Below are 11,566 nucleotides of genomic sequence, written 5' to 3' on the forward strand. Positions count from 1 at the left end.
CCTCTTTCAATTGTAGAAATTTCTTTGCCAAAATTTGGCACATTTGAATCCACTGTAACTGAACAGCTTTGTGTGAAAACAGAAATCCACCACAATATTTATATCATTTGCGGCCCTGTAAATGTACAGGCACTCAATAAACCTTAAAAATAATGCATTGCAATGTCAATATGGCTTGCTCTTCATATACAGTGTGTCCACCCATATTCTGTCCACCACCATTACCTTGATAACGGCGGAAGTTATAGGCATAGAAGTGGTGTCTAGGTATAGTAAAGTAGCCATTGTAAAGAACACAGCGACTTCAGAGCAGAAAACACTTGAAGAATGATGAAGTGACTTCTTTTAGCCGGTTGGCATCTTTTGAAATCCAAAGTGGTTAAAACATGCTGAAAATCTAAGCTTCAGAGGAGCAACAAGATGGGGGCCATGGTAGTGTAGCACCCCTGAACCCCACAGGGCACTATCAGGTACTGCATCCTGACATAGATGCAGGGCCTACCCCCAGGGACGTGGAAGCACAGTGCCAGTACCAACAACACACATAACATCCCCAGTTTCCCACTCCCCATTAGGGATGACTGACTAGTCCGGTACCCAATGGATGGCCACCCAGAGGTGGAGCCACTCCACTAGAAAGCAGCCCAGTGTGAGGGGACAAAGAGACACAGACACTCAGTCAGATAGGGAGTCTGGTAGTGACCGTTCAAGGGGACGGACGTGTCTCCAGACGGGGTCGTGTAACAGTAACCTAGGTGGCTAGGAGACTGGTTGCCAGGGACTGTACAGCCACGTTCCTCTGGAACCAGAGCACCGATGGGGCACAGGGCCCTAGGTCAGGCGACAGCTTCAGGCAACCTGACAAATACCTGCACAGTAAGGGGACCTTCACGAACCTCACTGGCCCAAGAATCCAGGGGCACTAGCAGTAAAGAATGAGCCAGGGTCTGGAACAGAACACCGACCCTACAGGGTTCACACTGCCTGCCATACGGACGAGAGACTGCCGACAGACATTAAGGGACCTACAAACGCTCCAGGCTATGGGGTCCCACCAACAAGTGAGAGGTGGCGGGGAAAGAGACTACTAGGTCACCACACCGGCACTGGGACAAAACCATCAGCCCCAGAGGTAACAGACTGTGCAGCGGTGGTTCCATCACCATAACCGCAACCCGCAAGTGGCGTCACAATACAAACTCACTCCCTTGTATATATACCCCTTTTAAAAAGCGTCCCCAGGGTCACGGAACTGGGCATCGGCCATTACCCAACTGTTACACAGCATCCCCGTACATATACGGCCCAGGACCGAGTACCCTATAGCTCTGGGCGACACAGTAGCCCATCGGTCCTCTGTCATTACATTGCATGGGCTGTAGGGTATTGGTGAGTATGTGATTGACAGCAGCATTTATATAGTTAAATAGTAGTGATGGCTGCTGTTACAGGCAGATGTGGCTATGTATTACAGCTGGCACCTGCCCCGTATGTAGTGTACACAGCTCCTGAGCCCGCTCCATACTCGCGCACTGTGACATACATATACAGGAGGGTGTGCAAAGGGGTTAATAAATGTTAAAATATTTCAAGCCTGGCGGCGCTGAGATAATGCCTTTTAACTCTGTGTGCAGGACCGAGTACGGTATATTGTGTTACATAACGTTAAAATAACAATAAACTTAATGTACCAGTGAATATCCTCGCTGCATAAGTTCCAGTACGTTCAGCTCCAGGGCTCCGCTACACGTTTCTAGTTTGTTTTTCGAGATTGCTAAGTGGTGGCTAATAACTCAGCTAAATCTTTTTACAGCTCTGAAAGCTGAACAAATGGAGCTAGATCCTGAACACATCCTGCTTTTGTAAAATTATATTTCTGCTGCCAAGACTTAGTCCTTATATTAAGATAGGAGAGCTGTAAGCTCCTAGGGTCAGTGTCAAAATCTGTGTAAGCCCTTCCCCACCACAAGCAGGTACAGAATTTGCAATGGCACCATGTTTCTATATGGAACACAGCTGCTTGGTACACAGACAGGGTGCCGGGCTTTTAGCATCAGCCTAGTCTGTACCGATGAAAGACCCAAAAACAGTGGGGATAATTAAAGGGAACCTGTCAGGTCAGATAACGCTATTAGCCTGTATGTAGATATTGGGTTAATCTGCAGGCTAATAGCATTAGAAAGGTGCCCAACAAAAGTACTGAAAGCTCAGCACCCAGGAGAAAATTAACAAAATTCTCCTTGGAGCTGCTGGCTTTCAGTTATGCAGGCGTGCCTGGAGCAATTAATGTCACCGTTCACAGCACTGAGAGCCGCGGCTGTAGGCACAACCTAGTCCTTAACTGTAAACCGGCTCTGCAGTGCATAGGTACAGAGCCGGCTGTCAATCAGTGAGTACTTACAGCTGCTGCTCTCAGTGTTGTGAGCGATATCTGTAATTGCTTTGGGCACGTCTGCATGACTTGGAAGAAATAAGTTCATTTTCTCCCAGGTGATGCACTTTCAGTACAGTGGCTAGACACCTACTGTACATAACACTATTAACTTGCATATTAACTCTATATCTGCGGGTTATTGGCATTATCAAATATGGTAGGGTCTCTTCAAAGCTTGTGCATTGGGCCCAATAACCTCAAGTTACAATTTTGGAAAGACCCTTGATATTACATAGATATTACATAGAATAATAGAAGAGTAGAATTGAAAAGCCATAAATACCAAAGACATAAGTTAATCATGAAATTAAAGTTTTGTGATCACTAAGGCCTCTGTCACACGCCCGTGAAAATCACGCACGTGTTTCACGGACGTGTCAAAGATGCAGATTGTCCTCGGTGTGCTGTGTGTATAGCACATGTGTGTTCTCCGTGTGTTATCCGTGATAACACACGGAGAACGGGAACTTTCTGCTCACCTGTCCCTGGCGTCGCTGTCCATGGTGCTGATCTTTGGTCTCTGGTCCTGCAGACTCCCCGCTGCTGCTGCTTACGGCCGCAGTGAAGTGAATATTAAATGAGCATAATGAGCGGCGGTCGGCAGCAAGTGACAGCAGTGGCAGAGACAGGAGGGCTGGAGAAGGTGAGTAAAGGTTTGTTTCTTTTTTAAAAGACACATGTCTTTCTCCGGTGCGTGTCACACGGAACACATCCGTGTGGTTCGTGTGTGTTACATGTGACATGTTTGCGTTCCGTGTGACACCCGTAATGCCGGAGAAAAACGGACATGTCGGCGTATGGAGCACAAGGGCACACATAAGTACGAAACGGACACACGTTCCGTGCAAAAATACTTACGTGTGCCCCAAACTATAGGAAAACATATGTCAACGTGTGCCCGTGTCTCCGGTACGTGAGGAAACTGTCCATACACGTACCGGAGGCACGAACGTGTGACAGAGGCCTAAGGCAGTGGTAACAGGTGGCCGGAAATTCTCAGTTACAGAGCCGCTGCATCTAATGATAGCGGCCGAGTACTGCACATCCACCTCCCATTCAAATCAATAGGAGGTAGATGTGTAGTACTCAGTCGTGGCTGCTATCACAAGACTTAGCAGCTCTGGAGCTGAGCATTTCCGTCCGCCTGCGGCCACTACTAATTAGTGGGGGTGCCGGGTGTCGGACCCCAGCCTATTAGACATTGACAGTAAGATCCAACAGGTAAGCGGCACTCCACCTTCAAACATCAGTGCACGTGGAAAGCCGTCCAGGAAAGAAGAAAAAGAACCCGGAACTCAAATATATTAAGTCCATTTTGTTGCTTTATTCACCTTTTAAATGTTTCAGCTCCATCCCGAGTGAAACATTCAAGAGTTGTATAAAGCAACAAAATGGATTGAATAGTATTTGAGTGCCTGGTTCTTTTCCTTCTTTTCAGACATAATTATCTATCCTAAGGATAGGCCATCAATGTTAAAATAGTGGTGAACCTCTGTAAGACTTCCATACACATTAGATGGCTGCTGGACAATCATTTAGTGCACAGCCATCTTGACAATCTTTTCCATAAATAGGAGCACTCGTTTGATGAAGCACTGTTCTCTTCTCGATGAGAAAGCCCCGACTTACAATTCTGCCGGTGGCTTATCTCAGGGAGAGCAAAGCTATAGAAATCGAGGATGCTCAAGGTTAGAAATCGAACATGCCCAATCGACATCCACCCTGAAAATCAGTTTACCGGTGCCCCCAAACACAGACTGTAGGACAAACCCATTGGTATGGGTGGGTGCAGCCAACACTAGCCTAATACATACAGGGGGCCTTAAATACTAATGGTCTATCCTTAGAATGAGTGTTTTATCAATAGGGGCAAAACCACTGCTGATCAATACAATGTAAAACTACTGAATATGAGGTGAAAAGGTAGCTTTGAGGATACCTATGTGGATCTTAAATCTACTAATAGTATGTAATCTGTCCGTTAAGCTTCAGTGGCCACCATAATTTAGCTAAATTGCTTTATTTTTGTTTTTATTTTAAAACTAAAATGAAAAAATACTCGAGAAGACAAGTGCGCTTTTTGTCTTATGCTTTCTTAATTCAAATTTTGTGATGTGGTGGGATCTCAAGAAAACATGAAAAGGCTTCATTTATATTACATGTGGTTTCCCAATATTAAAGCTGCATATTTTTTTGCACATAGGTAGAGAGTTATTGTGAGGGCAATATTTAGGGGATGCTCACACTAGAGTATACAAATTAGCCCCATTTTCATCCAGAAAAGTAGGATGATTTTTTTCCTCACTTTTATCCGTGTACTGTCCGTATGTAATCCAGTTTTTTTCTCAGCAGCTATTATTCATTTACAGGACCATTTAGAGCGTTTTCTGCTACAGAATGGTAATATATCCATAAAAAACGGATGGCTCTTGGATGGTCCATATGGCATTGGATTTCTATTCTTGCACCTCGTTCACACACAAGTTTTTCAAGTGATATCCATGTGGTGCTGTTCACATGTCAGTGATTTGTGGCGGACTGAGTGGTCTGAGCAAAATTGCAGAGACATGTCCTATATTGATCCGAGTATTGAATCAAACTCATCAATGAAAGTCCATGGGTCCGTGAAAATATAGAAAGCCTGTCGGACACAATCTGTGTGCTCTGTTTATAACTAAATGATAGGAGAAGGTGGAGAAACTTTTTATATTTTTCTCTCAGCAATAAAGAAAACCTGATGAAGCGTGGTCTGTTTTTCTCCTATGTGAAAAACCTGAAGTCAGCATGAGGTCTAAGGCTACGTGAACACGTTGAAATTTGGTGAGTTTTTTTACCTCAGTATTTGTAGCCAAAACCAGGAGTGGGTGATAAATACAGAAGTGGTGCCCGTGTTTCTATTATACTTTTCCTCTGATTGTTCCACTCCTGGTTTTGGCTACAAATACTGAGGTAAAAAACTCACCAAATACTCAATGTGTGCATGAGAGTTTACTGTGAGCCATCATATCAATTAACACAGTCCCTTTCATGCGGCCTAAGGCCACGTAAACAAATTCAGCAGTTTGTCAGTTTTTTACCTCAGTATTTGTAGCCAAAACAAGGAGTGGAACAATCAGAGTAAAAGTATAATGGAAACAAGGGCACCACATCTGTATTTTTCACCCACTACTGATTTTGGCTTAGAAATACTGAGGTAAAAAACTCACCAAATACTCAACGTGTGCAGGTGATCTAATAGACAGTAGTAAACTGATTTTAAAAGGGATTGTCCAGTTCATTACGTATAAGTACTTACCTACTGTAAGGCTACATGCCCACGATCAGGGTTCACAGCGTTTTGGACGCAGCGTGTTATCGCCACGTCCAAAACGCTGGGTTAGACAGTACAAGCACAGTGGATGGAATTTATAGAATTCCCATGCCCACTGTGCTTGTTTTGCCCACAGCGTAAACTAACCTGCGGTGCGGCTTCCCGAGCCAAAGCATATCAATTTATTGCTGTGGAGCCGCTAGTGTTCTCTGCAGGGAGAACAGAGAGAAAAACTGCAGTGGCCCGAACCTTGATCGTGGGCATGGGTCGGTGCAGTCACCTGCGGACAACACTCGAGGCCCCACAGGAGAGGACATGCTGCGTCCAGGGCGCCGCATGTCCAGATCGTGGGTACGTAGCCTAAGAAGACCTGTCACCTGGTGAAAAGTGGCCAGTTTTGGGCCTTATATTATTCCCGCTGCTCTCCTAAGTATTCTATTCATTTTTTTTTATCTGAAAAAATCTAGTGATATATGCCTTTTTATTTAGTCTACCCAATATACTAAACTTTATAGTTTTTTATCAAATAGGCAGTGCTCACAGCCTAAAGACAAAGAGAAACCTGTGAGCAACATCCCCTTGGTAAAGACCACAAGATTAGAATACTAGGAACACTAAATACAGCGGCCATATCACTGGATCCATATGGCAGATTTATAAAAAAGGCAGAAAACGGAATACTCAAACAGGTAGCAGGAATAAAATAAGAGCAATAGAAAGTCACTTTATACCTGGTGCAAGTTCTCTTTAAGCTCCTTACGCTCTAGCTCCTTTTCTCAGCTTTTCCCGACTGGTCCCTGTTAACAGGACGGCAGCGTTGGGATCACATCTGCTACACATCACGGCTGCAGGTAATCACTGGATTTAGTGGTGATGCCTAGGTGGACAACATGAAATGGCATAAAACTGTATAACCTCTTTAGGCTACGTTCCCATGATGAGCTTTTGGAGACTTTTTGCTGTTGCGGAATTTCTGCACCTATTATGTGAATTAGGTTACTTGCGGTTTTTACATATATTTTTGTGTGAGTTTTTTTTTACATGCGTTTTTAACACTTCATTTTTTGTCTCTTTGGTGTGTTATATCTTAAATAAACTGCTTTGTTTTTGATCCGTACTGGTATTTGGCTTTGACGATACTTTATTGATATACTTATGTGTGGATTACATGCGTTTTGTTATCTGTTTCCACAGCGGAAATGCACTAAAATCGCATTTGAGCAAATCTATAGGGAAAATCTGCACACAAAACAGCGGACCCACAAAAGAAATTGACATGCTGCGGGTTTGAAACATGAACATTAGGTCAATTTATGCTTAGTAGAAAAGAAACACAGATGCCTTGATATTTCTATACAATCCCATCCATTTTGCTGGAACTGTACGGTAAGAGGCTGTGTTTTTGACTTAGCAAAAATAAGCAGTGTAAAAAAACGCACCAAAAGCTCATTGTGCGCACACAGCCTTATATCACCGTCTCTGCTTCCAGTGGAGATATATCTGCGCCATTCCTACATTTCCATAACTAATATAATGACAAATTACAATGAAGTGACACTTCTGCGAAGAAACAACGAATGGAGATACCAAATATCAGAACCAAATTTATACAACTTTTAATAATTAAGTCCCCTTTAAGAGATAAAATCAATGCATCTTATTCCGTATCTCTGCCTGCTGTATGGTCTGACTTGTTAAAAGTTATTATTCCTCCTATTCTGACAATAGTAACACACCCGGCAAGTGAAAATAAGACACATTTCAGTAAAGCATCAGACATATGATTCAGGTATATGATATCTGAAAATAAATGAGTATATAAGCGACAGGAGGAGCTATAGGGGCCGTTACCTGGTCACAGGCTGCAGCTGGAATGTCTCAGCTTGGGTTCTCTGTAAAACCAGATTGTGTATTTGTGAGGGGAGGGCAGGCGTTCCCTGTCACATACTGCTGCCCTCCTACTGTCACCTCCCATAGCCAAAGGCTGCAGTGCCCTTATCACATGAGTGTAGGGCAGGGCACAGTGTGGGCACTTACATCAGCACAATCAATGGATGTACAGAAGAAACACACACAGCTCAATTGGATTCTTTATTACTACATAGTATTACACGTAGAATGGACTTTGTGATTTATATGGTGCTCATCGGTGTACAGCGTATAGTATATAAATTAAGAATAATATTGAGGGGGCCCGGCTTTATCTGCCGGGGAGTCCCTGACTGGCCAGCCCGGTTGTGGCAGTTGTTGCCTTCTTTTCCTAACGCACGGGAAAGGGTTAATCTCCAGATTTCATTTTTCCTCCCCTATTGTGTCACGTTCACCTCTTTCTTAGGACCTCCCGGATCCGGATGTGCTTCTGTCCTCCCCCCCCCTTCCCGGGGGTATATATAGCTGTGCCCGAGGCGTTTCCGGCCTCTTTGATCGGAGATCGAGAGCTGCCCACCCTCCCTCCCCTTTATGTTATTGGTTGGTGTTGTGTTTAATGGTGTTGTTGAAAGTCGCAGCGGATGGCGGAAGATCGGCTATGGGTAACGTGTCGGGAGTCCGGCGGCATAACCCCAGCACTTCCGGTGGAAAACTTTACCCTTCCAAAGATGGTGGTGTTAAAAGATGAAAGTGGTTTTAAGTTTTGATTCTCTCCAATAAAGCTATTTTGAATTTCTGTTTTTGTCCTTTCTTTGTGTTTGGAAAAGGGTGTTTAATGGCGTGGGCAGTCTCATCAGGGTGAGGACACATCATGCAGCAAACCGAAGTACCTGGAGGAAACCCATGGAAACACAAGGAGAACATACAAAATCCTTGCAGATATTGTCCTTGGTGGGATTTGAACCCCGGACCCCAGCGCTGCAAGACCAGGGGTGAATGTACAATTGTGGCAACCTGTGCAAATGCCCAGGAGTTAAAGGGACTACTATCACCTGCAAAACAGGTGGAATTGTGCATTATGATGAATTATTGGACTACAAAGGGCCCTTAGATTGTTCTTTCACAGGGGCGTCTTCTGTCTGCGCCCGTTCCTGTACAAGGCTAACCACCGTCTATCCATCAATCAATGAAAAATATCAATCATAACTGTCAATCAAAACTGAAGTTCAACTTTTTCATCTTTTTTCTTTTTTTCCCCCAAACACAGCATTTGTAAAGTATAAAGGTTTTATTCATGCATTTTACCATAGGATCCGCTATAGAAAAAAAAATAAATGCATGTGTAGCGCCCCTGAACACCTCAGGGTGCTACAAGGTTCTGCATCCCAACCAGGATGCAGGGCCTACTCCCTTAGGTACCCAGAACCCCAGTGCCGGTACCACAAAAAACCCAGGTAATCCCAGTTTTCCCCGACAATCCCCCATACAATGGTACCCATGGATGGCCGCCTAGAGGTGGAGCCACTCCAGTCCACTAGTTGACCAGGTGGGAGGGGCAAACTGTGGAGAGTAGTCTGGAACGTAGGAAGTCAGTCTAAGGCGCACTTTGCACACTACGACATCGCAAGCCGATGCCGAGCGCGATAGTCCCCGCCCCCGTAGCAGCTGCGATATCTAGTGACAGCTGCCGTAGCGAATATTATCGCTACGGCAGCTTCACATGCACTCACCTGCCCTGCGACATCGCTCTGGCCGACGACCCGCCTCCTTATTAAGGGGGTGGGTTGTGCGGCATCACTGCAACGTCACATGGCAGGCGGCCGATAGCAGCGGAGGGGCGGAGATGAGCGGGACGTAAACATCCCGCCCACCTTCTTCCTTCCGCATAGCTGGCGTGAGCCGCAGGATGCAGGTAGGAGATGTTCCTCGCTCCTGCGGCTTCACACACAGCGATGTGTGCTGCTTCTGGAACAAGGAACAACATCGTAACATCGGTCATTTCCAAATTATGGAATTGACCGACGCTACACCGATGATACGATTACGACGATTTTATGCTCGTTAATCGTATCATAAAGGCTTTACACACGATATCGCCAGCGACGCCGGATGTGCGTCACTTTCAATTTGACCCCACCGACATCGCACCTGCGATGTCGTACTGTGCAAAGTGCCCCTTAGTCTAGAGTTGACAGTGGAAGTGGAAGGTGTGACTGAACAACGTCCTGACTCGGGTTGACGGTGACCTGCTACCGAGGAGAGGTAGTTGCTGGTGGAGTACGGTGGAGTACTCCCGGAACTACGCACCGACGAAGTACAGGATCCTAGGACAGGAAAGAGCTTCAAGACAACCTGTTAACACCTGCACAGCAAAGGGGACCCTCAAGGACCTTGCTGACTCTAAAAAATCTGAAGACTCAGTAGCAAAGAGAGTCGAGGACTGGACCAGAGACTCCAATCACGCAGGGTTCATGCTACCATCAGGCGGACAGAGGTGGACAAACCACAAACCGGGGAACCCCAGTGTTCCATACCACGGGGACTCATTTACCAGAGACAGGTGCAGGGGAAGAAGGTACCAGAGAACCAGACTGGCACTGGGACAAAGGGGACCTAGAGGCGAAACCAGCCGGCCTTGGGCAACCAGTTAACACCTGAAAAGTGAGTAAACCAGTTGCACTGAATACATGTCTTGACACCTTCCGACGTCTATTGCACCATACACCTACTGGGGTAATACCCTACTTGTGGAGCTGCACATCCATCAGCCCCAGTAAAACTTGCAGCGGCGGTTCCCTATACTTAGCCGCATCACCACAAGTGGCGTCACAAATAACTTTATTCACAAATCCCCTGTAAATATCCCCCAATACAAAAAGGGCCCAAAGCACGAAACCGGGAACGGCCACCACCGTGACACTCCCAATAGAGACACTGCCCAGAACCGAGCACCCCATATCCCTGGGTTCTACACATGAATGTATAACAAAAACTGATCTATTCCAGTCAACAGGGCAGGACACAGCACTGAAAAGTTAGTTAAATGCAAACAGTTGTACACTGAAAAAAGCCAAAAATGTACTAGGAAAAATATGGCACTGCATTACTGCAAAAGAGATATATTTAGTTTATGTATTGGCCAATGCATGTAAGCCCGGAAACCAACGGCAAGGTATATCTCTGTATTCCGGGAACCTAACTTAAATGCCACTATCTAGGTTAAAAACATCCAACTGTTTGCATTTATAGTTACTATGTTTTTTCAGTTAGCACCTGTTCACATTTGTTGGATGTGCGGGTCAGTTTTTTGATATTTCTAGTGTGTCTCTTTCTGACTGAGCACTCCGCCCTAAGACCTGGCTGTTCATAACCATTATATCAGGAGCCTAGCTGCCCATAGATGGAGGTTTGCAGTCCAAATAGTGGCATTTTTCCCAAATATGGATGTTTTTAACCTAGATAGTGGCATTTAAGTTAAGTTCCCGGATTACAGAGATATACCTTGCCGTTTGGTTTCCGGGCTTACATGCATTGGCCAATACATAAACTAAATATCTCTCTTTTGCAGTAATGTAGTGCCATATTTTTCCTAGTACATTTTTGGCTTTTTTCAGTGTGCAACTGTTTGCATTTATAGTTACTATGTTTTTTCAGTTAGCACCTGTTCACATTTGTTGGATGTGCGGGTCAGTTTTTTGATATTTCTGAAAAGTTAGTTAGGCTGGAAACACATCTATGCGAGTAAAATCAGTCCGAGTTAACTGAAAAAAAAACTCGGCTGATTTTAGTTCACGTTAGGTCAGTGTGCAATGCAACTGCACTGCGATCCTGAGATTTTTCTCGTGATTGCAGTGCATGTGCAATGCGTGTGTGATCCATGTGTGATCCTTTTTTTTCTCAGCAGCTGTCATCTGCTATTCAGCTCTGCTACATGGCCGCTGACAGCAGCCACA

At 45.1% G+C, this 11,566-nt stretch overlaps 1 protein-coding gene across 1 annotated transcript in view; it reads right to left on the reverse strand.

Moving 5' to 3' along the window:
• Positions 1-7,656, reverse strand: part of MLPH (melanophilin) — a 101,944-nt gene extending 94,288 nt beyond the window's left edge. The window contains exon 1 of the mRNA XM_075317515.1: positions 7,596-7,656. The gene's annotated coding sequence lies outside the window, so the exon portion shown is untranslated. The remainder of the gene's footprint in view (positions 1-7,595) is intronic.
• Between the last annotated feature and the right edge of the window lie 3,910 nt (positions 7,657-11,566).

The sequence above is a fragment of the Anomaloglossus baeobatrachus genome, chromosome 7, assembly GCF_048569485.1.
Source record: "Anomaloglossus baeobatrachus isolate aAnoBae1 chromosome 7, aAnoBae1.hap1, whole genome shotgun sequence".
NCBI lineage: Eukaryota > Metazoa > Chordata > Amphibia > Anura > Aromobatidae > Anomaloglossus > Anomaloglossus baeobatrachus.